Genomic DNA, 12,163 nt, shown 5'->3' with positions numbered 1-12,163 from the left:
AGCTCTTTGTAGACCATCCTATCTCAATCGTGGATGCTCAAAAAACCAGGGGGCTTTCTAGAAGATCCCAACACTCAGGCTCTACCCAGACTGATTAAATCAGAGTCTTCGGGATTGTACCTGGGCATCAACTTTTCTAAAAGCCTCCTAAGCTATGCTGATATGCAGCCAGAATTCAGAAAAAACACTGATTTCTGTTTTGTAAATAAGTTCATTTGTACCATTTTTTTAGATTCCACACATAAGTGATATCACATGATACTTGTCTTTTCTCTCTTCCTCTGACTTATTTCACTCAGTATGACAATCTCTAGGTCTGTACGTGTTGCTGCAAATGGCACTATTTTGCTCTTTTTTATTGCTGAGTAATATTCCATTGTATATATACACCACATCTTCTTTATCCATTCATCTGTCAATGGATGTTTAGGTTGCTTCCATGTTCTGGCTACTGTAAATAGTGCTGCAAAGAACATTTTTTAAATTATGGTTTTCTCCAGATATATGCCCCAAAACAGAAAAAGAGTCACAGATGTGGAAAACAAACTTGTGGTTACCAAGAGGGAAAGAGGGGTGGTAAATTGGGAGATTGGGATTGACATGTATACACTATGTAAAATAGATCACTAATAAGGACCTACTGTATGGCACAGGGGGAGAAAGAAAAACAAACCAAAAACACTGATTTCGTACCAACTGAGTACTAGGACTACTAACACCCTAGCCCTTTGTATCAATGGGATGCTCTACAGCTGTGACCTCTTCCATGTAACCCTACGTTTCTCTGTCTTTATTCTGGGATGACTTTTTAATTTAAAGTGATTATCTACTCAACTCACTAGTCCTAGTTTCAAAGTCATTTGGGAATTAGATCCTCATTGAAAAAGTGTCTAGACCTGCAGAAGGGCTACTGAGAGCCCAGGGCTGGATCCCAGGACAACTGAGAGGTCCCCTAGGAGTCAGGATTGAAGTGGTCATTCACCAAGACACCAAGGGCAGCATCACCGGAAGGGCAGTCTGCACCGTTGTCAAGGCAGGGAATAAAGCAAGTCAAGGGATCAATGCCAAGAATACTGGTTTAGGGGGAAAGTGAAGATAATCATTTCTGTCCAACAAAGATCTCTTGAGGACCTACTGTGTTCCAGATATTGGGCCAGGCATTTAGGTACAATCCTACTGTCTAGGAGCTGAGAGTTTAAGGAGGAGATATCATCAAATAATTTTAAAATTACATGGGAAGTTATGAGCAGAGTGAGAAAGGATATTTGGTCCCAAGTGATGCATGTGAGTAGAACTTCTAGAACATACAACCTTACGCAATCCTTGAGAAGTGAATGTCAGTGAAGCAAGTTAGGGATGCCCAGGAAGTGGACAAAGCAAGGGCCAGGTGAGAGATGGTGGGACCAGGACTGGACCAGTGCCATTGTGGTGAAGGTTGGTGTGAATGAGCAGAGTCAAATCATCAGAACTTCAGGACTGATTGGATGTGTGGCTTGAGTGGGAGAGAGTAGACTCTAAATTAAAAAAGTCAGGCACCGGGAGAATGTTGCTCTCAGGACATGGATTTTGAAATGGGTGGAGACGGGCAGTCTAAGATAAAGGCTATGAATCACATGAGGGTTAGGGGTGCCAGCTTTTAATGGGGTACCAGCTGTGCAGCTCAGGATGGTGCAGCCCTGAGTGGTTAAGCTGGAGGGGGCGTCTGCAGAGAGTGAGGTGGAAAGCTAGGTGCCTGTGTCCTTCACCTTGATTCTGTACTTGACTCATCGCATTGACAGTTGGGATTAGTATTTTCCTAATTCAATTGTTTTTGTAAGTCCCCATTGGTCGGATGATTGCTTACAGGTGGCTATAAACTAAGAAATGATGGAGCGTGGCTTAGCCTCCCCTTTCTCCTTCCCTCAGCAAACCAGAGGCCTGGAAAATCTTGGGGTTGCCTTGTGAAAGGAAATGCACTCTAAACGAGGAGCTGAAGGAAGGTGGAACATTTAAATTAACCTCCAGTAGAAACCCCAGCCTACTTGTTATGGTCATTCTTGGCACCAAAGGCCTCCCATATTGGCTCAAATCCAGTAAAACAAAAATGGTAAAGTTGCAGGACAGAAAGTTGGCATGGACCCTGTGGTGATTTCCCTGTCCCACTGACTCCCCTGCCTTGGAATTCTGTCTAGACTTGGCTTCAAGGCACATTCCTTCAGCTTTCAGTAGGCAGAGGTGTCCGGCTCTCGCAATGTGTACATGATTTTAAAAGAACTGAGAACAGGCTCTCAACCACTGCTTTCTTTTTTTCCAACCACCGCTTTCTAAAGGTCAAATCTCACTGCTCCAAGTGTGAGCGGGAAACACAAATATATTCCAGATCACACAGCCCACAGGTGCAGAAGCGGAGTGCTGCAAATTTCACGTGCAGACTGGCGGGGTCCTTTCTTTGAGTCTCCAGATGCACAGGGAATGTTTTATGTACAGGAAGACAGAGGCTACACAGGGACAGCTGGGCTTTGGAGAAAAAAAGTATGGACATGTAGTTAACTCTACCACAAATCCCCATATTCAAGCCACCAAGATAGGAGGGAGAAAGGAAGCATGCAGGGGGATTTCATCCACACATTCGTTCCAAAAATGTGGAGTGTTTACTATATGTCAGACATTTTCCAAAGATATTTTCCTGCCTGTGACAAAATTGCTCACACTAGAGAAATGTGTTTCTTGCCACTTAGAAATCACTATGCAATTAAGGGAGTTAGAAGATCAGCATACCATTTGCCTTTGATTTATGACATCACCAGGAAAGTGATTTTATGACTTTCCTTTTATCTAACTAAGCTAGTCACTTTTCGTAAATGCCCTGGAGAGAAACATACCCTGAGAAGTGGGTTTCACAAAGGAAGCAACCTGCCTGAAGGAGGTTGGGAAATGTTTAACTGAAGTGCAATTACTGGTCTCTCTTGTTCTCGATGAATAATTGCCAGGAGGCTCTTGCCATGGACAGCCATGGGTCTTCAAATTCTCCACAAATAGAAATGCAAACTATTTTATGTGATGGTTACAGTAATGATGATGATGATGATGATGATGATGATGGTAGAATAGGCTAAGGAAAATATTGAAGGAGGTAAGAAGAGTGAGAAAAAAGCACAAAAATCTAAAACAATAAGGTGAGGGCAATGTTCATGGACATTGATACCAGGGTATCATTCATTCAGAGATATTTATTGGGCACCTATTATTTTCAGGTCATGCTAGGTGGTGGGGATATAATAATAAACAAAGAAATCAGACTTTCATGGAACTTGCATTATAGTGATGGAAGAGAGAAAACAGAAACAAAACAAAACATAGGATGCCAAATGCTGAGATAGAGGAAGAGGTACGGGGGAGGCCATGTGTGTACATGTCTTGGGGTGGGTGTTAATTTGCTTAATGGTGTTGGAGAAAGAGACTCCTAGAAGATAACATTTTGGCTGATTCCAGTGGCTAAAGGGAAGAGTCATTCTTTGGGCAAACAGAGCTGATTCTTTGACTTCCTCAGCATTTCTTTTCCTAGCCTTGGAGCTGAGCTGGTGTACCCTTCACATTCAGTATCCTCAGTTTCATAGGGAACATCTTTTGATTGTGGGAGCAGGTGGACTGAGACACAGGGAGAATTTACAACCAGTGCCTACCTTCTGTGCTCTACTCCGGCCACGTCCCAGATCTCCTGCTCTGTATGCTACATAGTTCCTGAGCTATTCCCTGCTTCTTCCAAAAATGTCAAGAAACCTATCCAGAGCTTGTGTACCAATCTCTTCAAAATAAGGCCATGGCGTTTGTTAATTCAGGTCAAGGAGCTGGAAAAGAATAATGGTAGGAAGCTGGCAGGCTTCCAGAGTGGGTGTAACTCTTTGGGAGAAGTGGGCCGTGAATACTTTCTTTGTTCTTTTCCCTCCTTACATTGGATTGGGGGGTGGTATTTTCATTTTTAGTATGAATGATATGGAAGAAACTGGACTCCATCCTCTTACTTGAATGCGCCTTGTTAAAGTGGGTAGATGTCTTTACCTTTAAGCTAAATGCACCCTGCACACAATTTGGAGTCTGGCCTTGGCTGTCCCTGTCCTGATTAGCAGTCCAACCTTGGGGGCAGGAGTGACCACACCATGTGAAAAAGGATGGTACACGACAGATTTCCTGAGCAGCTTACACACCTTTCTCTCTGCTTTGCCCCTTCCTCGGGTATATTTAGGTCCCACCTAGTAAGATTTTAGAGTCTAGGACATAATTCTATAGTCAGGCAATTGGGTAGCTAAGCTGCTTTAGAGCCCTTGTCTCAATAATCCTTTATAATTGTGTAATGTTTTATTTGTTTGTCAAAGTTCTCTCCTATTTTCTCACTTGTTCTTCACAGTAGGGTTGTTAGAAAGCTTGTGCTATTTGAAAATCTGTTTTACAGATGAAAACTCTGGTCTCAGGGAAGCTGGGTTGCTAGTCCAAGGACATGAGAAGGTCATTTGGGAGGCCTGAGTGACATGTAGCTCTTCCGACTCTCAATCTGTTGTTCTTCAACTGCATCTTAAATGTGCGGAACCCTGGGATTGGATCTCGGCCACAGGTGAAAATTCTTGCCAGTGGGAAACAAGTCACCTTCTTACCTACCTTCTACCCGGGGAGTGATTTGATCTCCCTGTACTCATGAAGGAAACTGCAGATGAAGCTGTTTCCTGTACAGTGAGATGTGAACATCCAACAATGGTGAGAACTGGTGACACCGAGAGCCTCTCATTTCCCACCTCTCCTCCCCAGAAACCCTCCACCCAGGGCTTGGCCACGATTCCACCAACGCTTTCTGACTCAGGAGCTCGGCTCCACTGGCGAAGGAGTTTCCAGTTAAGCTACACAGGATAAGCAGAGGCAATGGGGAATCCCCTTCACCTGCCATGATTAAGCTTTGTCCTCTATGCAGTGAGCAAACATAGCACACAGAATACTGAACACATCCAGGAGTGCCATGTCGTGGGTGGCAGGGAGGGCTTCTAGGGAGTGAAAATAAGGGTGATGAGGTCCGGCTTCATTCGTGACCTAGAACCTGACTACCCAAGTGCTCCACAAACCAGCAGATAAGCATCAACCAGGAGGTGGGGACTAGAAATGCAGAAACTCAGGCTTCTTCTGCAACCTCTGGAATTGGAACCTGCATTTTACCAAGATCCCCAAGCCCCGACTCCTCATCCTGTCCCCTCTGTCTCCCGCACTTTCTCTCTCTCCCCTCACTCCTCTGTTATCTTGGTGTCTGTCCGTCTAACTCACAACACTTTTGCTCTGGAATATACTTCTGGAATTCTTGCAACTTGTAGATGTTTTCTTTCCCCTCTTTATAGACAGAGAGCACTTCACTAGGGTAAAACTGCCAGTAAGGGGCTTCCCTGGTGGTGCAGTGGTTAAGAACCCGCCTGCCAATGCAGGAGACACGGGTTCGAGCCCTGATCCGGGAAGATCCCACATGCCGCGGAGCAACTAAGCCCGTGCGCCACAACTACTGAGCCTGTGCTCTAGAGCCCGTGAGCCACAACTACTGAAGCCCGTGCGCCTAGAGCCCATGCTTCGCAACAAGAGAAGCCACCGCAATGAGAAGCCCGCGCACCACAATGAAGAGCAAGCCCCCGCTCGCTGCAACTAGAGAAAAGCCCGCGCACAGCAACAAAGACCCAATGCAGCCGTACATACATACATACATACATAAATTTGGGGAAAAAAAAAAAACAAACTGCCAGCAAGCGTGACTGTGCCTTTGTCTGGTTCACTGCAGAGCCAAATCTCCTCCCTCAATGACCAGAACTCTTCCATACAAGGCCTCTCTGGCCCACTCTTTCCAGGGAAGCCTTTTCAGAACAAGGGAAAAGCAGTTTCTTCAACTGTAAAAATATCTACTTCACAGGGTTGTGGTAATGACTAGAGATTGTACACATGGAGCATCTAGCCCAGTGCCTGAAAAAAACAGATGTCCTCAGTAACTGACGTATTATTGCAGTGGAGATAGGGGAATGTAAATCATATCTGGGGTGGACTTTTGCCATAAAGCTACACAACATCCAAATCTTCTTAGTATTTTGGTGGAACCATGGGGGAGAAGAGCAAGGCTCACCTTCCACTATGGAGGTTCTAAGGGAGGGTCCCCCTGTGTATGTGAGGGGAGGAGAGGGGGCAGTGGACAGGTGGTAGAACTCAACCAATCAGAACCTCTGCCTGGGGCTCTGAATCTGGAAGTGACCGGCCGCAGGGGCACCGCCCAGCACCCATCCCGTCGGCCCACAGGAGGAAGCTTTCCTCCATCAGGTCAGGGCTCCCCCTCCGCGGTCACAACGTGGCTGAGGGAACTTCAAACGTCACCACTTCAAACACCATCCAAAGAAAGAAAGGCCCTTCTGATATCCACTTGTCCTGGGATCCGTTATCACTCATTGGCCCAGATTGTTTCGTTCCCATTATTATACTGATCACAGGGCTGAAGGTGGAAGCACTGACAGATATAAACCACTTAGGGCGCACTCCTAGGACTGCAAGTGGGGTCTTTCCACCTAATCTCATGGCTCGACAAGAGGAAATAAATCCCCCCTCACCCTCACCCCCGACCCCAAATCAATAAGGATACAAAAGGTGAAGTGAGAATATATGCTGAGGAGGAAACCAAAAAGCCTCTACAAAAATTAAAACTGTGCTAAAAATATTTTTATGGACAAGGTCGTATATTAACTGGAAAAAAAAAATCAAGTCGTAAAAACAGGATTTTCAGCATTCTTCTGTTTCTTTAATTATCTATCTATAAAACAGGATATATAAAAGAATGCTATGGGAGCATAGCATTATGGGAGATTTTTATTTTATTCTTGATGCTTATCTCAATCTTTTACTTTTTTTCTCTATAATAAACATATTTTTAAACACGTACTTTCTTTAGCATCATTATTATCTTCAACATCAGTATCCACATTTTAGGACCCATCCAGTTCTACAGTATTGTATAAAATTAGTTTTGGGGTTTTTTTGGTATCATTTTACTTTTTTTTGCCTTTTAAAAAAATTTTATTGGAGTGTAATTGATTTACAATGTTGTGCTAGTTTCTGCTGTACAGCAAAGTGAACCAGTTATACATATAGCTGTACATATTTCCACTCTTTTTAAGATTCTTTTCCCATATAGGCCATTACAGAGTACTGAGTAGAGTTCCCTGTGCTATACAATAGGTTCTTATTAGTTATCTATTTTATATATAGTAGTGTGTATATGTCAATCCCAATCTCCCAATTTATCCCTCCCCCGCTCTTACCCCCGTAACCATAGTTTGTTTTCTATATCTGTAACTCTATTTCTGTTTTGGGGCATATACTGGGAGAAAACCATAATTCAAAAAGATACATGCACCCCAATATTCATTGTAGCATTATTTACAATAGCCAGGACATGGAAGCAACCTAAATGTCCATCAATAGAGGAATGGATAAAGAAGATGTCGTACATGTATACAATGGAATATTACTCAGCCATAAAAAAGAATGGAATAATGCCATTTGCAGCAACATGGATGGACCTAGAGATTATCATACTGACTGAAGTAAGTCAGACAGAGAAAGACAAATAGCATATGATATCGCTTATACATGGAATTTAAAAAAAGGGTACAAATAAAATCAGTTTTGTTGAAACATCTCTTTGTGATGTTATTTTCTCAGTAGCTTAGTCCCTTCTACAAAAGATGCCTTCAAGGAAAGCACATCTTCTTTTAGAAAAACGAACCCCAGAACCTGTTAGCCCTAGAAGGAGAATCTTCTACATGGGGGAGGGGTGATGAGGCAATTAAGTCTGCCTTCCTTTCCCTGGGATTTGCCCTCCCATAAGGCCTCATCCCCACCTACCATGTCCACGGTGCTCTTAGACTTTAACACTTCTGCTCACGTTCAAACTGAACAACTTCTCATAGTTGCCTCTTTGCATAGCTGAAAACATGCTGGGAATTTTACAAAGAAAATAAAATAATTTACCAATGAATGACAAAAAAATGAATAAACCCAAAACACCATGATTCTATTACACATACCCAGCTCTTTAGGGAGTAGAGATGGAGCTCACACAAGTTAAACCATCTAGAACAAGAGGATGGCATCCTACTCCCTGGATCCACCCCAGCTTTCTCCAAGCCTCCTTTTCTGTTCTTGAGAGGGAGAGAGAGAGAGAAGTTTCAAAGTGCTTCAATTAACCTCCCAGTTATAAGAATGGCTTCCACATAGGCCTCAGAACATTAACAAAAGTATTTATTTTATTTCTATTGGCTCCTCTGAGGGGATAATAAATAAAATGTAGAATCATGGTTCCTGCTCTAAGAAGCTTACCATTTCCAGTGGGAATATCCAACAAATGCCTGTAATTCTCGTTGGAGCCCCAAGAAGGAAGTATGGAAATGTTCTCCATTTATCACTGGGCTCATGGTTGGACGGTCTGTCTCCGGATCACTGCTTCCTCGACTCATACCTGACCCTGACAAACCAGGTGTAGTGGCATCTCTTCCACGAAGCCTTCTCTGATCCCCTGCTCCAAAATCATAGGATTCCTTTTCTTCTGAACTCCCCACATATACTGCGCTTTTCTTGGGAGACACTTCACAGTTTAATAAAACGATTCCTCACTGGGGGACAGAATGGGGGGGACACACCCTCTGAGAAGCATAAAATCATAGTGACAAGAACAATAAATGCCCTGTATTGAGAACTTGTAACCTAGAATAATATAATAAGCCTTTTCACAGTATCTCACTTAGTGATAACATCATATATGCTTCAAAATGATTATGTAACTCACCCAAATCACACAGAGACAAGGTCTCATGTTTTAACTCCCGTCTGTTTTATTTATTCCAATGGCCCTGCTTTGAATCACCAATTCCTCCTGAGAGTTTTCAAACGCCTCCCCAGACCTCCTCTCATTCCATCCCTCCAGCCTAGGCTGTGGCCAGCACGTCAGGTCCGTACACTCTTTGTCAACCAGTGGGTCCCCGGGCTTGGTGGCAGGGGGCTGCCTTCTGTTCAGATGCTGAGCTGAAACAAGACTGAAGACCATGTTTAGATCCTATTCATCTGCCTTGTCCCTCCTGCTGGGTTTGTACCCCTGCAGGGAAGAACCTTTTTTCATCTATCTGCCACCTTCCACATACACCAGCCCTGTGGAGTCCAGAACAAGGTCTCACTCCTATCATTTCTGTAAGAGTTTTTTAACTAACATTTTTGAGTATGGGAAAGAACACAGAATAAACAGATTATGGAAGTGAAAATAATGTCAAGTGCATGTGATAATGTTTACCAGGGAAAGAGAGGCTTCCTGGAGGAGGTGATATTTTTCATTTCTTTTGCCTGGGAGGATTCTGACTTAGGAGAGATGAAGATGAATGGCAGCCTAGTTGGGGAGGATTGCATAATGGTCTGATGTAAAACATTTCTCGATGTTGATGAGAAATGACAGTGCTGATAGAGTTCCTGTGACCATAGAACAGATGAGCAAGAACGTTTAATTCTGGGAATTTCTGTTTTCCATCCCAGGGATTATTCCTTGGGCCATTATCGCTTCGGTGGATGAAGGTACTGGCTAAAAATAGGCTACTAATGTTTTCCTTAGAATTACAGCACACGTCAGAAGAGACTAATGACCCAACGCTGCACTGTTTTCTTTTCATTTCAGTTGGCCTCAAACAAATAAACCCGATAAATATTATCAGAGTCACATATGCTCATTAAGGGTTATAGTCAGTGGCTATGTTTGTTTTACTGTGTAATAGATGATGAAACCATGGTGATGAGTGGAGTAAGCTGGGATGGTTTTCATATTTTCCCATCTTAACACTGGAGACTGGCTCATTGTTTTTTTCACTGGCTTGTATTAGAAATAGAACAGCTTACTAAAGCACTTATTCATTTTGACATGTCTTAAAGCAGTCCACACTCACATCTTCCAATCTACTTCAATGATACATGATAGATGTTTGAAAGTGGTCCTTAAATATAGTGTTGAATGGGAAATAAGTACTTTCAGGGGGTGGACAACCAGTGTAAAAGCTTTCAGTTAAGAATTAGCATTCTTTAATAGCTTCTTAATTATCCATAACCGAGGATTTTGTTGTTAATCATTTTATGGGTTAGAGACCAAAATTTGGCTCATGCTATATAAAATTTATGTTCTAAAAAGTCAAGATATACTGTACTGGCTTACTGTCCTTTTTCATTTTTTTAAAGATTTCAGGCCAGTAAAAGAAAATAAGCACTGCAATTATTTCCTAATGAAAATACTACACATTTTCCCATCAGATCCTTACGGCCTTCATATTTTTAAGGAGACTGTGAAAAACGATGTCTTCTCCTTCCTCCAGAAATTCTTTCCAAAATGGTAAAATTGTACCTGTAATCTGGCTGTCTGTAAAGTCTCCTGTCCCCTTCTTGCTCTAATTCATTCTTCTGTCAACAGAGTGGTCTTTCTAAAATACAATCTGATCACATCCCTCTCCAGGTGAAAACCTTCAGTGGTTCACTATTAACGTAATCCAAGCCCTTTGCAGGACATATATGACTATTCATATCATTGCCTCTTTTAGCTCCTTTTAAAATTCTCCTTTCACTCTGTTATTACTCCCTTCCTATGTAATTCACAGTCATCCTGAACTCTGTATGTCCTAAAACTTGCAAACTTTTGCCCTTCAGCCTACAAATAACCTCCCACTTAATGTTCCGGTTAAATTGTTTTCATTACAGCTCCACTCAAATGCAACTTCTATGATTTTTTTTTCACCTTTACCCCCAAACATCTAGTCATTCCCTTCTCTGTGCTCCTCTAATACATCCTTCAGGCATTCATAACATATTTCCATCACCCTGCATTTTCATTATGTTTTCATGTCTACTTTCCCCCAGCCACACCTCTACACCCCCTGCTGAGGATTTTGTCGTTTTTGTAAGTAAAAGCTCAACACTGATACAATTGCTGGCCCCAAGCAGGTCCTCCATAAATGTCCATTTACAGCACAATGAAATGAATGAATCACAAACCGCCCCCTCATGAGGAAGGAACACACCCAGAGCATATGCCTTTTAATGCCCTGATGCTAGTTGCTGTTCCAGACAGGAGTTCCAGACCAAAGCCAGAGACACGGTTCTGAAAAGTGTCCAGGGAGCTTTAGATTCTAGTTAAAACCACGTGTGGCCGAGAGAGCATCAGGGGTGATTACTTGAATGACGCCCACCTCCCAACTTTGTCCCCATTAAAGTGGCGTGAACACACACAGTCTTCTTTGAAAAAGTTCCTTTGAGTCTCTGCTGAGAAGTATTCATTTAGAAGAAGAAAGGGTGCTTAGCATGTCACCAGCCAGACAGCAGGGACTGTATATGTTCAGCAGCCACTTCCACGGGGATTCAGGCCTGTGGTTAATTTCCAAACAGATTTCAGGGACCTGATTTGGGAGGTGAGGTACGATCTTCTGGGGAAGGCTGCATAAGGCCAGAGAAAATGGTGTCACGCTTGACACTGATAAGGGTTCCACCAACATCATCCATATCTTCTCTGCAGTTATACACTCAATGCCATTTTAAAACGGTAACCATCAGAATATAGTTATAGAAACACAGAATGACACAGATGAAAGCCTTAGAGATAAATGTGTCAATACCCTTTATTATTCAGATGTGGACATAATAGTTTAGAAACGAGTTCTATCTGCATAAACTACTTGGGATATGGAGAAAAAATTTAGGTGAAAATAATACATAGAGGCGGCAATTTGATGGAGTGGACAGGCCACAAGTTCTGGGGTCAGATCATCCTGGGTTCATCTCTTACCACCCGTCTGGCCATAGGCAAGTTACTTACCCTCTTCAAGCCTCAGTGTCTTCAACTGTAAAAAGTACATCCTGCTATTTACTTCACAGGGTTGTGGTAATGACTAGAGATTCTACACATGGAGCATCTAGCCCAGTGCCTAAAGAAAACAGATGTCCTCAGTAACTGACGGATTACTGCAGTGGAGATAGGGGAATGTGAATCATATCTGGGGTGGACTTTTGCCATAAAGCTACACAACATCCAAATCTTCTTAGTATTTTGGAGGAACCATGGGGGAGAAGAGGAAGGCTCACCTTCCACTCTGGAGGTTCTAAG

At 42.9% G+C, this 12,163-nt stretch overlaps 1 protein-coding gene across 1 annotated transcript in view; it reads right to left on the bottom strand.

Annotated features, from left to right (window-relative positions):
- The window catches only part of SUGCT (succinyl-CoA:glutarate-CoA transferase), a 781,582-nt gene that overhangs the window by 15,097 nt on the left and 754,322 nt on the right, over positions 1-12,163 (bottom strand). The window lies entirely within an intron of this gene.

The sequence above is a fragment of the Balaenoptera musculus genome, chromosome 9 (genome assembly GCF_009873245.2).
Source record: "Balaenoptera musculus isolate JJ_BM4_2016_0621 chromosome 9, mBalMus1.pri.v3, whole genome shotgun sequence".
NCBI lineage: Eukaryota > Metazoa > Chordata > Mammalia > Artiodactyla > Balaenopteridae > Balaenoptera > Balaenoptera musculus.
The sequence above is the reverse complement of the archived record's forward strand: the minus strand, read 5'-3'. Positions and strand labels throughout refer to the sequence as shown.